Here is a 15,726-nt window from a genome sequence, read left to right as displayed (position 1 = left end):
ATCCCTGCCTTGATTCTCAGCCCCTCAGGAACCCAGGCCCTGACCCATCTCGCCTTTCCCCACAGACAAGCAAGCCAGCTGTGTAGGCACCCATCGCATGTGCATGCGCTGCTCCGTGGATCCCAAGAACCTGTGCTCAAGAGTTTCTTCCCACTTCTGCCATCGCCCAAGCTTCCTGCTCGGGCAGGTAAACCACCTTGCCTACTGCCTGCAGCGGGGCTCGGCGGGGGCGGAGCCGGCGGCCCCCCCGCCGCGGGCGAGTAAAGGAGAAGGCGGGCGGAGCGGGAGGCAAAAAGCCTACAGCACCCGGTATTCCCAGGCGGTCTCCCATCCAAGTACTAACCAGGCCCGACCCTGCTTAGCTTCCGAGATCAGACGAGATCGGGCGCGTTCAGGGTGGTATGGCCGTAGACGGGGGCGGGGGCCGACGGCTGCCTCTTGAGGACCAGTTTCGCTGGCGCTGGCGCCTTAACGCCAGCCTGGCGGCCGGCCCGCCCCGGCAGGGCCCCCTCGCCCGCCCAGGCAGGGGGAACGGAGGTCTCGGGTATCGGGCGGCGGCGGAGGGTTTGGCGACCACCTCCCAGCCCAGGGCGGCCCTGACCCAGCAAACCCTTCGGCGCTTGGCGCCCCGCCCAAGATCCCGCACGTCGCTCACAGGGACGTGGCCCCGGAGGCTTCAGGGCCCGGGGCCCGCGGTCCCTTGGGCATCGGCCCTGCCCGCCCACGCGGCGCTAGGCACAGCCCGGCCGCAGCCCGGGCCGGCCCTCCTGCCCGACAGCAGCCGGCCCGAAGCCACCGCGAGCCTCCATTGAGTCGCCACGGCCCCTCAGCCCCGGCAAGGCCACCCTTGCCCCCACACCCCCCGCCGAGCTCAGGACCCCGCCCCTGGTGGCCGGCAGGCCCGGGGAAGCGGCCCCTGCCCTCGATCCCGCTCCCGCACCCGGCCGCGTTGACACGCCAGAGGGGCGGGGTGGTGGTGGGGCGGGGCTTTTGTCGGAGGGAGCTGTGGAGGGACACACCGGCACACAGGTGGCGGCGCCGGGGCTGGGCGCCGGTGGGGGCGGCCAGGTGCAGGTCGAGGGGCTCGCGGGCCGAAAGGACGGCAACTGGGCCCGCGGCGGAGTCTGGGTCCGGGCCAGCCACCCCGGGAGCGTCTGGGGTGCGGCTGCCTTCCAGGGCCGCCTTCTGGCCGCCTGGCCGGCCGGGCCGGCGGGGACCGCCCCCGCCGGCGCGCGCCATGGTGGGAGGGGCCTGAGGAGGTGGGGCCTGCAGCGCGGCCCGGCGGGGGCGGAGCCGGCGGCTCCCGCCGCGGGCGAGTAAAGGAGAAGGCGGGCGCAGCGGGAGGCAAAAAGCCTACAGCACCCGGTATTCCCAGGCGGTCTCCCATCCAAGTACTAACCAGGCCCGACCCTGCTTAGCTTCCGAGATCAGACGAGATCGGGCGCGTTCAGGGTGGTATGGCCGTAGACGGGGGCGGGGGGCCGCGGGCGGCCTCTTGAGGCCCAGTTTCGCTGGCGCTGGCGCCTTAACGCCAGCCTGGCGGCCGGCCCGCCCCGGCAGGGCCCCCTCGCCCGCCCAGGCAGGGGGAACGGAGGTCTCGGGTATCGGGCGGCGGCGGAGGGTTTGGCGACCACCTCCCAGCCCAGGGCGGCCCTGACCCAGCAAACCCTTCGGCGCTTGGCGCCCCGCCCAAGATCCCGCACGTCGCTCACAGGGACGTGGCCCCGGAGGCTTCAGGGCCCGGGGCCCGCGGTCCCTTGGGCATCGGCCCTGCCCGCCCACGCGGCGCTAGGCGCAGCCCGGCCGCAGCCCGGGCCGGCCCTCCTGCCCGACAGCAGCCGGCCCGAAGCCACCGCGAGCCTCCATTGAGTCGCCACGGCCCCTCAGCCCCGGCAAGGCCACCCTTGCCCCCACACCCCCCGCCGAGCTCAGGACCCCGCCCCTGGTGGCCGGCAGGCCCGGGGAAGCGGCCCCTGCCCTCGATCCCGCTCCCGCACCCAACCGCGGTGACACGCCAGAGGGGCGGGGTGGTGGTGGGGCGGGGCTTTTGTCGGAGGGAGCTGTGGAGGGACACACCGGCACACAGGTGGCGGCGCCGGGGCTGGGCGCCGGTGGGGGCGGCCAGGTGCAGGTCGAGGGGCTCGCGGGCTGAAAGGACGGCAACTGGGCCCGCGGCGGAGTCTGGGTCTGGAGGGCTCTGAGCCTCCGTCCGCTCTGGTGCCTCGGGTCTACCGGCCCGATGCCTGGTAGCGTGACACCCCACCGGCCCACAGACGTAGCCTCCCCAGCTGTGCTCACAGCGAGTCCAACCGCAGCCTGCATCCCTCCGCGGGACACTTGGATTACTCCCGCGATCCCAACGAGGTGCGGCACCCGGCGGCCGAATGGGCTGAGATCCTGCCCTTGCGGCGCCCTGTGGCCACCTCCGCCTCCCTCACGGTACTGGCCGAGGCCTCGGACCAGCGGGCCCCTGCTCCCAGCTCAGTGCTGCTCCTCCGCCCCTCTGACCTCCTGCCCGACGTCCAGGCTACCGAGCACCCTCCACCCCCGCCCACCTTCATGCCACTCAGCCGGAACCCGGGAGGCAATGCCAACTACCAGGTGTATGACAGTCTGGTGCTGAAGCAGCAACCGCAGGAGGGCCAAGCGTGGGCCAACTCGCTGCTACCTTCCACCTCGGCCTCCAGGCCCTCTCTGCACGGGAGCCAGACTGGGAAAATGAACTTACCAGCAGCAAATGGGGGCAGGGGCAGGGGGCGGCAGGGCATGGAGAGAGGAATAAAGAGCGCCAGAGTCCAGGAAACATTGGTGGTCTGTGGCTTGGAAGTGCCACTCCTTCTCCCAGCCTGGGTCCCTGCGCTTGGCTTCCTGCAATAAGAAGCCAGTGTCCCCTTCTTGGCCTGAGGGTCCCTTTGGTTTAGTGGCCACAGTTGTGCCAGCAGGCCCCTCCTGGTCCTATACCATGCACTAAGTACATCTGCAGCTGCAGACTCCAAACCCCTGGTCTCTGGGCACCTCCTCTGTGTCTCAGCTGTCCCTGTCCACAGAGAGCCTCATACAAGAAGTTGCTTCCAAACTGGGAGGTTCCACATCTGGGCAGGTCCAGCTCCAGGCCCAGTGAAGGGCATGAAGAAGGCTGAGGCTCTGGACTCCAGCCAGGCCTTCAGCAGGCCTCTGAGGCCAAGGTCTTCCTAGTCTCAAGAGGGGCCAAGAGACGCAATGTGTCATTTGAACAAGTGAGTCAGCGGGCGGTGAGCGAATGAATGACCGCTCGAGGGGATGTATGCCGGCCACCGGGCCCTGTTTGACTGTCCAGGCTCAGCTTACCTGACCCTGGTTACCAGGGAATGCCACTCTGGGCCCTCCTTTTCATCCCCCTCCCTCACTGTGACCTCACCACCTGCCCCATTATGACCCAGTCTGGCTCCCAGTTAAAACTGGAGGGCAGAGGGCCCAGGCAGTCCTGGGACCAACGGCCATGGGTGAGCGAAACTACTACCGAGCCGAGCCGTTCACTGGCCCCATCCCCAGGAAATGCCAGGAGCAAGGATACTCAATTCTTCTGATCCCGGTCAGCTTCATCTTGCTCAACGTGGGGATCAACATGGTGACTATGGTCAGGGCAGGATCTGTGCAGCGCGGTTGGGGGAGCCCTGGGGTCTTGAAGGGGCTGAGGTGGGAGGGCTGCTGGGGTGTGACCGGACAAGGGTTGGATTTCAGGGCTCACCCTGCTCCCGGCCTCCCCCCTCCCCTTCTTCCCTCAACTCTGGAGGCATCTGAAGAGATTCTTGAGGGCACTTTTCAATCGTATTTTCCACAAAGGTGAGTGGGCGCCGGCGTGGGTTCAGGGGATGTGGGCCTGTCCCCTTTCTTCTATCCCTGCCTTGATTCTCAGCCCCTCAGGAACCCAGGCCCTGACCCATCTCGCCTTTCCCCACAGACAAGCAAGCCAGCTGTGTAGGCACCCATCGCATGTGCATGCGCTGCTCCGTGGATCCCAAGAACCTGTGCTCAAGAGTTTCTTCCCACTTCTGCCATCGCCCAAGCTTCCTGCTCGGGCAGGTAAACCACCTTGCCTACTGCCTGCAGCGGGGCTCGGCGGGGGCGGAGCCGGCGGCCCCCCCGCCGCGGGCGAGTAAAGGAGAAGGCGGGCGGAGCGGGAGGCAAAAAGCCTACAGCACCCGGTATTCCCAGGCGGTCTCCCATCCAAGTACTAACCAGGCCCGACCCTGCTTAGCTTCCGAGATCAGACGAGATCGGGCGCGTTCAGGGTGGTATGGCCGTAGACGGGGGCGGGGGGCCGCGGGCGGCCTCTTGAGGCCCAGTTTCGCTGGCGCTGGCGCCTTAACGCCAGCCTGGCGGCCAGCCCGCCCCGGCAGGGCCCCCTCGCCCGCCCAGGCAGGGGGAACGGAGGTCTCGGGTATCGGGCGGCGGCGGAGGGTTTGGCGACCACCTCCCAGCCCAGGGCGGCCGTGACCCAGCAAACCCTTCGGCGCTTGGCGCCCCGCCCAAGATCCCGCACGTCGCTCACAGGGACGTGGCCCCGGAGGCTTCAGGGCCCGGGGCCCGCGGTCCCTTGGGCATCGGCCCTGCCCGCCCACGCGGCGCTAGGCGCAGCCCAGCCGCAGCCCGGGCCGGCCCTCCTGCCCGACAGCAGCCGGCCCGAAGCCACCGCGAGCCTCCATTGAGTCGCCACGGCCCCTCAGCCCCGGCAAGGCCACCCTTGCCCCCACACCCCCCGCCGAGCTCAGGACCCCGCCCCTGGTGGCCGGCAGGCCCGGGGAAGCGGCCCCTGCCCTCGATCCCGCTCCCGCACCCGGCCGCGTTGACACGCCAGAGGGGCGGGGTGGTGGTGGGGCGGGGCTTTTGTCGGAGGGAGCTGTGGAGGGACACACCGGCACACAGGTGGCGGCGCCGGGGCTGGGCGCCGGTGGGGGCGGCCAGGTGCAGGTCGAGGGGCTCGCGGGCCGAAAGGACGGCAACTGGGCCCGCGGCGGAGTCTGGGTCCGGGCCAGCCACCCCGGGAGCGTCTGGGGTGCGGCTGCCTTCCAGGGCCGCCTTCTGGCCGCCTGGCCGGCCGGGCCGGCGGGGACCGCCCCCGCCGGCGCGCGCCATGGTGGGAGGGGCCTGAGGAGGTGGGGCCTGCAGCGCGGCCCGGCGGGGGCGGAGCCGGCGGCCCCCGCCGCGGGCGAGTAAAGGAGAAGGCGGGCGCAGCGGGAGGCAAAAAGCCTACAGCACCCGGTATTCCCAGGCGGTCTCCCATCCAAGTACTAACGAGGCCCGACCCTGCTTAGCTTCCGAGATCAGACGAGATCGGGCGCGTTCAGGGTGGTATGGCCGTAGACGGGGGCGGGGGGCCGCGGGCGGCCTCTTGAGGCCCAGTTTCGCTGGCGCTGGCGCCTTAACGCCAGCCTGGCGGCCGGCCCGCCCCGGCAGGGCCCCCTCGCCCGCCCAGGCAGGGGGAACGGAGGTCTCGGGTATCGGGCGGCGGCGGAGGGTTTGGCGACCACCTCCCAGCCCAGGGCGGCCCTGACCCAGCAAACCCTTCGGCGCTTGGCGCCCCGCCCAAGATCCCGCACGTCGCTCACAGGGACGTGGCCCCGGAGGCTTCAGGGCCCGGGGCCCGCGGTCCCTTGGGCATCGGCCCTGCCCGCCCACGCGGCGCTAGGCGCAGCCCGGCCGCAGCCCGGGCCGGCCCTCCTGCCCGACAGCAGCCGGCCCGAAGCCACCGCGAGCCTCCATTGAGTCGCCACGGCCCCTCAGCCCCGGCAAGGCCACCCTTGCCCCCACACCCCCCGCCGAGCTCAGGACCCCGCCCCTGGTGGCCGGCAGGCCCGGGGAAGCGGCCCCTGCCCTCGATCCCGCTCCCGCACCCAACCGCGGTGACACGCCAGAGGGGCGGGGTGGTGGTGGGGCGGGGCTTTTGTCGGAGGGAGCTGTGGAGGGACACACCGGCACACAGGTGGCGGCGCCGGGGCTGGGCGCCGGTGGGGGTGGCCAGGTGCAGGTCGAGGGGCTCGCGGGCCGAAAGGACGGCAACTGGGCCCGCGGCGGAGTCTGGGTCTGGAGGGCTCTGAGCCTCCGTCCGCTCTGGTGCCTCGGGTCTACCGGCCCGATGCCTGGTAGCGTGACACCCCACCGGCCCACAGACGTAGCCTCCCCAGCTGTGCTCACAGCGAGTCCAACCGCAGCCTGCATCCCTCCGCGGGACACTTGGATTACTCCCGCGATCCCCACGAGGTGCGGCACCCGGCGGCCGAATGGGCTGAGATCCTGCCCTTGCGGCGCCCTGTGGCCACCTCCGCCTCCCTCACGGTACTGGCCGAGGCCTCGGACCAGCGGGCCCCGGCTCCCAGCTCAGTGCTGCTCCTCCGCCCCTCTGACCTCCTGCCCGACGTCCAGGCTACCGAGCACCCTCCACCCCCGCCCACCTTCATGCCACTCAGCCGGAACCCGGGAGGCAATGCCAACTACCAGGTGTATGACAGTCTGGTGCTGAAGCGGCAACCGCAGGAGGGCCAAGCGTGGGCCAACTCGCTGCTACCTTCCACCTCGGCCTCCAGGCCCTCTCTGCACGGGAGCCAGACTGGGAAAATGAACTTACCAGCAGCAAATGGGGGCAGGGGCAGGGGGCGGCAGGGCATGGAGAGAGGAATAAAGAGCGCCAGAGTCCAGGAAACATTGGTGGTCTGTGGCTTGGAAGTGCCACTCCTTCTCCCAGCCTGGGTCCCTGCGCTTGGCTTCCTGCAATAAGAAGCCAGTGTCCCCTTCTTGGCCTGAGGGTCCCTTTGGTTTAGTGGCCACAGTTGTGCCAGCAGGCCCCTCCTGGTCCTATACCATGCACTAAGTACATCTGCAGCTGCAGACTCCAAACCCCTGGTCTCTGGGCACCTCCTCTGTGTCTCAGCTGTCCCTGTCCACAGAGAGCCTCATACAAGAAGTTGCTTCCAAACTGGGAGGTTCCACATCTGGGCAGGTCCAGCTCCAGGCCCAGTGAAGGGCATGAAGAAGGCTGAGGCTCTGGACTCCAGCCAGGCCTTCAGCAGGCCTCTGAGGCCAAGGTCTTCCTAGTCTCAAGAGGGGCCAAGAGACGCAATGTGTCATTTGAACAAGTGAGTCAGCGGGCGGTGAGCGAATGAATGACCGCTCGAGGGGATGTATGCCGGCCACCGGGCCCTGTTTGACTGTCCAGGCTCAGCTTACCTGACCCTGGTTACCAGGGAATGCCACTCTGGGCCCTCCTTTTCATCCCCCTCCCTCACTGTGACCTCACCACCTGCCCCATTATGACCCAGTCTGGCTCCCAGTTAAAACTGGAGGGCAGAGGGCCCAGGCAGTCCTGGGACCAACGGCCATGGGTGAGCGAAACTACTACCGAGCCGAGCCGTTCACTGGCCCCATCCCCAGGAAATGCCAGGAGCAAGGATACTCAATTCTTCTGATCCCGGTCAGCTTCATCTTGCTCAACGTGGGGATCAACATGGTGACTATGGTCAGGGCAGGATCTGTGCAGCGCGGTTGGGGGAGCCCTGGGGTCTTGAAGGGGCTGAGGTGGGAGGGCTGCTGGGGTGTGACCGGACAAGGGTTGGATTTCAGGGCTCACCCTGCTCCCGGCCTCCCCCCTCCCCTTCTTCCCTCAACTCTGGAGGCATCTGAAGAGATTCTTGAGGGCACTTTTCAATCGTATTTTCCACAAAGGTGAGTGGGCGCCGGCGTGGGTTCAGGGGATGTGGGCCTGTCCCCTTTCTTCTATCCCTGCCTTGATTCTCAGCCCCTCAGGAACCCAGGCCCTGACCCATCTCGCCTTTCCCCACAGACAAGCAAGCCAGCTGTGTAGGCACCCATCGCATGTGCATGCGCTGCTCCGTGGATCCCAAGAACCTGTGCTCAAGAGTTTCTTCCCACTTCTGCCATCGCCCAAGCTTCCTGCTCGGGCAGGTAAACCACCTTGCCTACTGCCTGCAGCGGGGCTCGGCGGGGGCGGAGCCGGCGGCCCCCCCGCCGCGGGCGAGTAAAGGAGAAGGCGGGCGGAGCGGGAGGCAAAAAGCCTACAGCACCCGGTATTCCCAGGCGGTCTCCCATCCAAGTACTAACCAGGCCCGACCCTGCTTAGCTTCCGAGATCAGACGAGATCGGGCGCGTTCAGGGTGGTATGGCCGTAGACGGGGGCGGGGGCCGACGGCTGCCTCTTGAGGACCAGTTTCGCTGGCGCTGGCGCCTTAACGCCAGCCTGGCGGCCGGCCCGCCCCGGCAGGGCCCCCTCGCCCGCCCAGGCAGGGGGAACGGAGGTCTCGGGTATCGGGCGGCGGCGGAGGGTTTGGCGACCACCTCCCAGCCCAGGGCGGCCCTGACCCAGCAAACCCTTCGGCGCTTGGCGCCCCGCCCAAGATCCCGCACGTCGCTCACAGGGACGTGGCCCCGGAGGCTTCAGGGCCCGGGGCCCGCGGTCCCTTGGGCATCGGCCCTGCCCGCCCACGCGGCGCTAGGCGCAGCCCGGCCGCAGCCCGGGCCGGCCCTCCTGCCCGACAGCAGCCGGCCCGAAGCCACCGCGAGCCTCCATTGAGTCGCCACGGCCCCTCAGCCCCGGCAAGGCCACCCTTGCCCCCACACCCCCCGCCGAGCTCAGGACCCCGCCCCTGGTGGCCGGCAGGCCCGGGGAAGCGGCCCCTGCCCTCGATCCCGCTCCCGCACCCGGCCGCGTTGACACGCCAGAGGGGCGGGGTGGTGGTGGGGCGGGGCTTTTGTCGGAGGGAGCTGTGGAGGGACACACCGGCACACAGGTGGCGGCGCCGGGGCTGGGCGCCGGTGGGGGCGGCCAGGTGCAGGTCGAGGGGCTCGCGGGCCGAAAGGACGGCAACTGGGCCCGCGGCGGAGTCTGGGTCCGGGCCAGCCACCCCGGGAGCGTCTGGGGTGCGGCTGCCTTCCAGGGCCGCCTTCTGGCCGCCTGGCCGGCCGGGCCGGCGGGGACCGCCCCCGCCGGCGCGCGCCATGGTGGGAGGGGCCTGAGGAGGTGGGGCCTGCAGCGCGGCCCGGCGGGGGCGGAGCCGGCGGCCCCCGCCGCGGGCGAGTAAAGGAGAAGGCGGGCGCAGCGGGAGGCAAAAAGCCTACAGCACCCGGTATTCCCAGGCGGTCTCCCATCCAAGTACTAACCAGGCCCGACCCTGCTTAGCTTCCGAGATCAGACGAGATCGGGCGCGTTCAGGGTGGTATGGCCGTAGACGGGGGCGGGGGGCCGCGGGCGGCCTCTTGAGGCCCAGTTTCGCTGGCGCTGGCGCCTTAACGCCAGCCTGGCGGCCAGCCCGCCCCGGCAGGGCCCCCTCGCCCGCCCAGGCAGGGGGAACGGAGGTCTCGGGTATCGGGCGGCGGCGGAGGGTTTGGCGACCACCTCCCAGCCCAGGGCGGCCGTGACCCAGCAAACCCTTCGGCGCTTGGCGCCCCGCCCAAGATCCCGCACGTCGCTCACAGGGACGTGGCCCCGGAGGCTTCAGGGCCCGGGGCCCGCGGTCCCTTGGGCATCGGCCCTGCCCGCCCACGCGGCGCTAGGCGCAGCCCGGCCGCAGCCCGGGCCGGCCCTCCTGCCCGACAGCAGCCGGCCCGAAGCCACCGCGAGCCTCCATTGAGTCGCCACGGCCCCTCAGCCCCGGCAAGGCCACCCTTGCCCCCACACCCCCCGCCGAGCTCAGGACCCCGCCCCTGGTGGCCGGCAGGCCCGGGGAAGCGGCCCCTGCCCTCGATCCCGCTCCCGCACCCGGCCGCGTTGACACGCCAGAGGGGCGGGGTGGTGGTGGGGCGGGGCTTTTGTCGGAGGGAGCTGTGGAGGGACACACCGGCACACAGGTGGCGGCGCCGGGGCTGGGCGCCGGTGGGGGCGGCCAGGTGCAGGTCGAGGGGCTCGCGGGCCGAAAGGACGGCAACTGGGCCCGCGGCGGAGTCTGGGTCCGGGCCAGCCACCCCGGGAGCGTCTGGGGTGCGGCTGCCTTCCAGGGCCGCCTTCTGGCCGCCTGGCCGGCCGGGCCGGCGGGGACCGCCCCCGCCGGCGCGCGCCATGGTGGGAGGGGCCTGAGGAGGTGGGGCCTGCAGCGCGGCCCGGCGGGGGCGGAGCCGGCGGCCCCCGCCGCGGGCGAGTAAAGGAGAAGGCGGGCGCAGCGGGAGGCAAAAAGCCTACAGCACCCGGTATTCCCAGGCGGTCTCCCATCCAAGTACTAACGAGGCCCGACCCTGCTTAGCTTCCGAGATCAGACGAGATCGGGCGCGTTCAGGGTGGTATGGCCGTAGACGGGGGCGGGGGGCCGCGGGCGGCCTCTTGAGGCCCAGTTTCGCTGGCGCTGGCGCCTTAACGCCAGCCTGGCGGCCGGCCCGCCCCGGCAGGGCCCCCTCGCCCGCCCAGGCAGGGGGAACGGAGGTCTCGGGTATCGGGCGGCGGCGGAGGGTTTGGCGACCACCTCCCAGCCCAGGGCGGCCCTGACCCAGCAAACCCTTCGGCGCTTGGCGCCCCGCCCAAGATCCCGCACGTCGCTCACAGGGACGTGGCCCCGGAGGCTTCAGGGCCCGGGGCCCGCGGTCCCTTGGGCATCGGCCCTGCCCGCCCACGCGGCGCTAGGCGCAGCCCGGCCGCAGCCCGGGCCGGCCCTCCTGCCCGACAGCAGCCGGCCCGAAGCCACCGCGAGCCTCCATTGAGTCGCCACGGCCCCTCAGCCCCGGCAAGGCCACCCTTGCCCCCACACCCCCCGCCGAGCTCAGGACCCCGCCCCTGGTGGCCGGCAGGCCCGGGGAAGCGGCCCCTGCCCTCGATCCCGCTCCCGCACCCAACCGCGGTGACACGCCAGAGGGGCGGGGTGGTGGTGGGGCGGGGCTTTTGTCGGAGGGAGCTGTGGAGGGACACACCGGCACACAGGTGGCGGCGCCGGGGCTGGGCGCCGGTGGGGGCGGCCAGGTGCAGGTCGAGGGGCTCGCGGGCCGAAAGGACGGCAACTGGGCCCGCGGCGGAGTCTGGGTCTGGAGGGCTCTGAGCCTCCGTCCGCTCTGGTGCCTCGGGTCTACCGGCCCGATGCCTGGTAGCGTGACACCCCACCGGCCCACAGACGTAGCCTCCCCAGCTGTGCTCACAGCGAGTCCAACCGCAGCCTGCATCCCTCCGCGGGACACTTGGATTACTCCCGCGATCCCCACGAGGTGCGGCACCCGGCGGCCGAATGGGCTGAGATCCTGCCCTTGCGGCGCCCTGTGGCCACCTCCGCCTCCCTCACGGTACTGGCCGAGGCCTCGGACCAGCGGGCCCCGGCTCCCAGCTCAGTGCTGCTCCTCCGCCCCTCTGACCTCCTGCCCGACGTCCAGGCTACCGAGCACCCTCCACCCCCGCCCACCTTCATGCCACTCAGCCGGAACCCGGGAGGCAATGCCAACTACCAGGTGTATGACAGTCTGGTGCTGAAGCGGCAACCGCAGGAGGGCCAAGCGTGGGCCAACTCGCTGCTACCTTCCACCTCGGCCTCCAGGCCCTCTCTGCACGGGAGCCAGACTGGGAAAATGAACTTACCAGCAGCAAATGGGGGCAGGGGCAGGGGGCGGCAGGGCATGGAGAGAGGAATAAAGAGCGCCAGAGTCCAGGAAACATTGGTGGTCTGTGGCTTGGAAGTGCCACTCCTTCTCCCAGCCTGGGTCCCTGCGCTTGGCTTCCTGCAATAAGAAGCCAGTGTCCCCTTCTTGGCCTGAGGGTCCCTTTGGTTTAGTGGCCACAGTTGTGCCAGCAGGCCCCTCCTGGTCCTATACCATGCACTAAGTACATCTGCAGCTGCAGACTCCAAACCCCTGGTCTCTGGGCACCTCCTCTGTGTCTCAGCTGTCCCTGTCCACAGAGAGCCTCATACAAGAAGTTGCTTCCAAACTGGGAGGTTCCACATCTGGGCAGGTCCAGCTCCAGGCCCAGTGAAGGGCATGAAGAAGGCTGAGGCTCTGGACTCCAGCCAGGCCTTCAGCAGGCCTCTGAGGCCAAGGTCTTCCTAGTCTCAAGAGGGGCCAAGAGACGCAATGTGTCATTTGAACAAGTGAGTCAGCGGGCGGTGAGCGAATGAATGACCGCTCGAGGGGATGTATGCCGGCCACCGGGCCCTGTTTGACTGTCCAGGCTCAGCTTACCTGACCCTGGTTACCAGGGAATGCCACTCTGGGCCCTCCTTTTCATCCCCCTCCCTCACTGTGACCTCACCACCTGCCCCATTATGACCCAGTCTGGCTCCCAGTTAAAACTGGAGGGCAGAGGGCCCAGGCAGTCCTGGGACCAACGGCCATGGGTGAGCGAAACTACTACCGAGCCGAGCCGTTCACTGGCCCCATCCCCAGGAAATGCCAGGAGCAAGGATACTCAATTCTTCTGATCCCGGTCAGCTTCATCTTGCTCAACGTGGGGATCAACATGGTGACTATGGTCAGGGCAGGATCTGTGCAGCGCGGTTGGGGGAGCCCTGGGGTCTTGAAGGGGCTGAGGTGGGAGGGCTGCTGGGGTGTGACCGGACAAGGGTTGGATTTCAGGGCTCACCCTGCTCCCGGCCTCCCCCCTCCCCTTCTTCCCTCAACTCTGGAGGCATCTGAAGAGATTCTTGAGGGCACTTTTCAATCGTATTTTCCACAAAGGTGAGTGGGCGCCGGCGTGGGTTCAGGGGATGTGGGCCTGTCCCCTTTCTTCTATCCCTGCCTTGATTCTCAGCCCCTCAGGAACCCAGGCCCTGACCCATCTCGCCTTTCCCCACAGACAAGCAAGCCAGCTGTGTAGGCACCCATCGCATGTGCATGCGCTGCTCCGTGGATCCCAAGAACCTGTGCTCAAGAGTTTCTTCCCACTTCTGCCATCGCCCAAGCTTCCTGCTCGGGCAGGTAAACCACCTTGCCTACTGCCTGCAGCGGGGCTCGGCGGGGGCGGAGCCGGCGGCCCCCCCGCCGCGGGCGAGTAAAGGAGAAGGCGGGCGGAGCGGGAGGCAAAAAGCCTACAGCACCCGGTATTCCCAGGCGGTCTCCCATCCAAGTACTAACCAGGCCCGACCCTGCTTAGCTTCCGAGATCAGACGAGATCGGGCGCGTTCAGGGTGGTATGGCCGTAGACGGGGGCGGGGGCCGACGGCTGCCTCTTGAGGACCAGTTTCGCTGGCGCTGGCGCCTTAACGCCAGCCTGGCGGCCGGCCCGCCCCGGCAGGGCCCCCTCGCCCGCCCAGGCAGGGGGAACGGAGGTCTCGGGTATCGGGCGGCGGCGGAGGGTTTGGCGACCACCTCCCAGCCCAGGGCGGCCCTGACCCAGCAAACCCTTCGGCGCTTGGCGCCCCGCCCAAGATCCCGCACGTCGCTCACAGGGACGTGGCCCCGGAGGCTTCAGGGCCCGGGGCCCGCGGTCCCTTGGGCATCGGCCCTGCCCGCCCACGCGGCGCTAGGCACAGCCCGGCCGCAGCCCGGGCCGGCCCTCCTGCCCGACAGCAGCCGGCCCGAAGCCACCGCGAGCCTCCATTGAGTCGCCACGGCCCCTCAGCCCCGGCAAGGCCACCCTTGCCCCCACACCCCCCGCCGAGCTCAGGACCCCGCCCCTGGTGGCCGGCAGGCCCGGGGAAGCGGCCCCTGCCCTCGATCCCGCTCCCGCACCCGGCCGCGTTGACACGCCAGAGGGGCGGGGTGGTGGTGGGGCGGGGCTTTTGTCGGAGGGAGCTGTGGAGGGACACACCGGCACACAGGTGGCGGCGCCGGGGCTGGGCGCCGGTGGGGGCGGCCAGGTGCAGGTCGAGGGGCTCGCGGGCCGAAAGGACGGCAACTGGGCCCGCGGCGGAGTCTGGGTCCGGGCCAGCCACCCCGGGAGCGTCTGGGGTGCGGCTGCCTTCCAGGGCCGCCTTCTGGCCGCCTGGCCGGCCGGGCCGGCGGGGACCGCCCCCGCCGGCGCGCGCCATGGTGGGAGGGGCCTGAGGAGGTGGGGCCTGCAGCGCGGCCCGGCGGGGGCGGAGCCGGCGGCTCCCGCCGCGGGCGAGTAAAGGAGAAGGCGGGCGCAGCGGGAGGCAAAAAGCCTACAGCACCCGGTATTCCCAGGCGGTCTCCCATCCAAGTACTAACCAGGCCCGACCCTGCTTAGCTTCCGAGATCAGACGAGATCGGGCGCGTTCAGGGTGGTATGGCCGTAGACGGGGGCGGGGGGCCGCGGGCGGCCTCTTGAGGCCCAGTTTCGCTGGCGCTGGCGCCTTAACGCCAGCCTGGCGGCCGGCCCGCCCCGGCAGGGCCCCCTCGCCCGCCCAGGCAGGGGGAACGGAGGTCTCGGGTATCGGGCGGCGGCGGAGGGTTTGGCGACCACCTCCCAGCCCAGGGCGGCCCTGACCCAGCAAACCCTTCGGCGCTTGGCGCCCCGCCCAAGATCCCGCACGTCGCTCACAGGGACGTGGCCCCGGAGGCTTCAGGGCCCGGGGCCCGCGGTCCCTTGGGCATCGGCCCTGCCCGCCCACGCGGCGCTAGGCGCAGCCCGGCCGCAGCCCGGGCCGGCCCTCCTGCCCGACAGCAGCCGGCCCGAAGCCACCGCGAGCCTCCATTGAGTCGCCACGGCCCCTCAGCCCCGGCAAGGCCACCCTTGCCCCCACACCCCCCGCCGAGCTCAGGACCCCGCCCCTGGTGGCCGGCAGGCCCGGGGAAGCGGCCCCTGCCCTCGATCCCGCTCCCGCACCCAACCGCGGTGACACGCCAGAGGGGCGGGGTGGTGGTGGGGCGGGGCTTTTGTCGGAGGGAGCTGTGGAGGGACACACCGGCACACAGGTGGCGGCGCCGGGGCTGGGCGCCGGTGGGGGCGGCCAGGTGCAGGTCGAGGGGCTCGCGGGCTGAAAGGACGGCAACTGGGCCCGCGGCGGAGTCTGGGTCTGGAGGGCTCTGAGCCTCCGTCCGCTCTGGTGCCTCGGGTCTACCGGCCCGATGCCTGGTAGCGTGACACCCCACCGGCCCACAGACGTAGCCTCCCCAGCTGTGCTCACAGCGAGTCCAACCGCAGCCTGCATCCCTCCGCGGGACACTTGGATTACTCCCGCGATCCCAACGAGGTGCGGCACCCGGCGGCCGAATGGGCTGAGATCCTGCCCTTGCGGCGCCCTGTGGCCACCTCCGCCTCCCTCACGGTACTGGCCGAGGCCTCGGACCAGCGGGCCCCTGCTCCCAGCTCAGTGCTGCTCCTCCGCCCCTCTGACCTCCTGCCCGACGTCCAGGCTACCGAGCACCCTCCACCCCCGCCCACCTTCATGCCACTCAGCCGGAACCCGGGAGGCAATGCCAACTACCAGGTGTATGACAGTCTGGTGCTGAAGCAGCAACCGCAGGAGGGCCAAGCGTGGGCCAACTCGCTGCTACCTTCCACCTCGGCCTCCAGGCCCTCTCTGCACGGGAGCCAGACTGGGAAAATGAACTTACCAGCAGCAAATGGGGGCAGGGGCAGGGGGCGGCAGGGCATGGAGAGAGGAATAAAGAGCGCCAGAGTCCAGGAAACATTGGTGGTCTGTGGCTTGGAAGTGCCACTCCTTCTCCCAGCCTGGGTCCCTGCGCTTGGCTTCCTGCAATAAGAAGCCAGTGTCCCCTTCTTGGCCTGAGGGTCCCTTTGGTTTAGTGGCCACAGTTGTGCCAGCAGGCCCCTCCTGGTCCTATACCATGCACTAAGTACATCTGCAGCTGCAGACTCCAAACCCCTGGTCTCTGGGCACCTCCTCTGTGTCTCAGCTGTCCCTGTCC

General features: G+C 70.0%; 9 non-coding genes across 9 annotated transcripts; all 9 read right to left on the bottom strand.

Annotated features, from left to right (window-relative positions):
* Positions 1-294: 294 nt before the first annotated feature.
* Positions 295-413, bottom strand: LOC137213426 (5S ribosomal RNA). Its single transcript, XR_010938065.1, has one exon. It is a non-coding gene; the product is annotated as a 5S ribosomal RNA (ribosomal RNA).
* Positions 414-1,350: 937 nt separating this feature from the next.
* LOC137213425 (5S ribosomal RNA) lies at positions 1,351-1,469 on the bottom strand. Its single transcript, XR_010938064.1, has one exon. It is a non-coding gene; the product is annotated as a 5S ribosomal RNA (ribosomal RNA).
* A 2,700-nt stretch (positions 1,470-4,169) lies between these two features.
* Positions 4,170-4,288, bottom strand: LOC137213424 (5S ribosomal RNA). Its single transcript, XR_010938063.1, has one exon. It is a non-coding gene; the product is annotated as a 5S ribosomal RNA (ribosomal RNA).
* A 938-nt stretch (positions 4,289-5,226) lies between these two features.
* Positions 5,227-5,345, bottom strand: LOC137213652 (5S ribosomal RNA). The gene has a single exon (XR_010938286.1). It is a non-coding gene; the product is annotated as a 5S ribosomal RNA (ribosomal RNA).
* Positions 5,346-8,045: 2,700 nt separating this feature from the next.
* Positions 8,046-8,164, bottom strand: LOC137213423 (5S ribosomal RNA). The gene has a single exon (XR_010938062.1). It is a non-coding gene; the product is annotated as a 5S ribosomal RNA (ribosomal RNA).
* Positions 8,165-9,101: 937 nt separating this feature from the next.
* On the bottom strand, positions 9,102-9,220 carry LOC137213421 (5S ribosomal RNA). The gene has a single exon (XR_010938060.1). It is a non-coding gene; the product is annotated as a 5S ribosomal RNA (ribosomal RNA).
* A 938-nt stretch (positions 9,221-10,158) lies between these two features.
* On the bottom strand, positions 10,159-10,277 carry LOC137213651 (5S ribosomal RNA). The gene has a single exon (XR_010938285.1). It is a non-coding gene; the product is annotated as a 5S ribosomal RNA (ribosomal RNA).
* Positions 10,278-12,977: 2,700 nt separating this feature from the next.
* LOC137213420 (5S ribosomal RNA) lies at positions 12,978-13,096 on the bottom strand. Its single transcript, XR_010938059.1, has one exon. It is a non-coding gene; the product is annotated as a 5S ribosomal RNA (ribosomal RNA).
* Positions 13,097-14,033: 937 nt separating this feature from the next.
* LOC137213419 (5S ribosomal RNA) lies at positions 14,034-14,152 on the bottom strand. The gene has a single exon (XR_010938058.1). It is a non-coding gene; the product is annotated as a 5S ribosomal RNA (ribosomal RNA).
* Positions 14,153-15,726: the final 1,574 nt, after the last annotated feature.

Source organism: Pseudorca crassidens, chromosome 19, assembly GCF_039906515.1.
Source record: "Pseudorca crassidens isolate mPseCra1 chromosome 19, mPseCra1.hap1, whole genome shotgun sequence".
NCBI classification, from domain to species: Eukaryota; Metazoa; Chordata; class Mammalia; order Artiodactyla; family Delphinidae; genus Pseudorca; species Pseudorca crassidens.
Note: the sequence above shows the minus strand (reverse complement) of the source record. Positions and strands in the feature narration are given on the sequence as shown.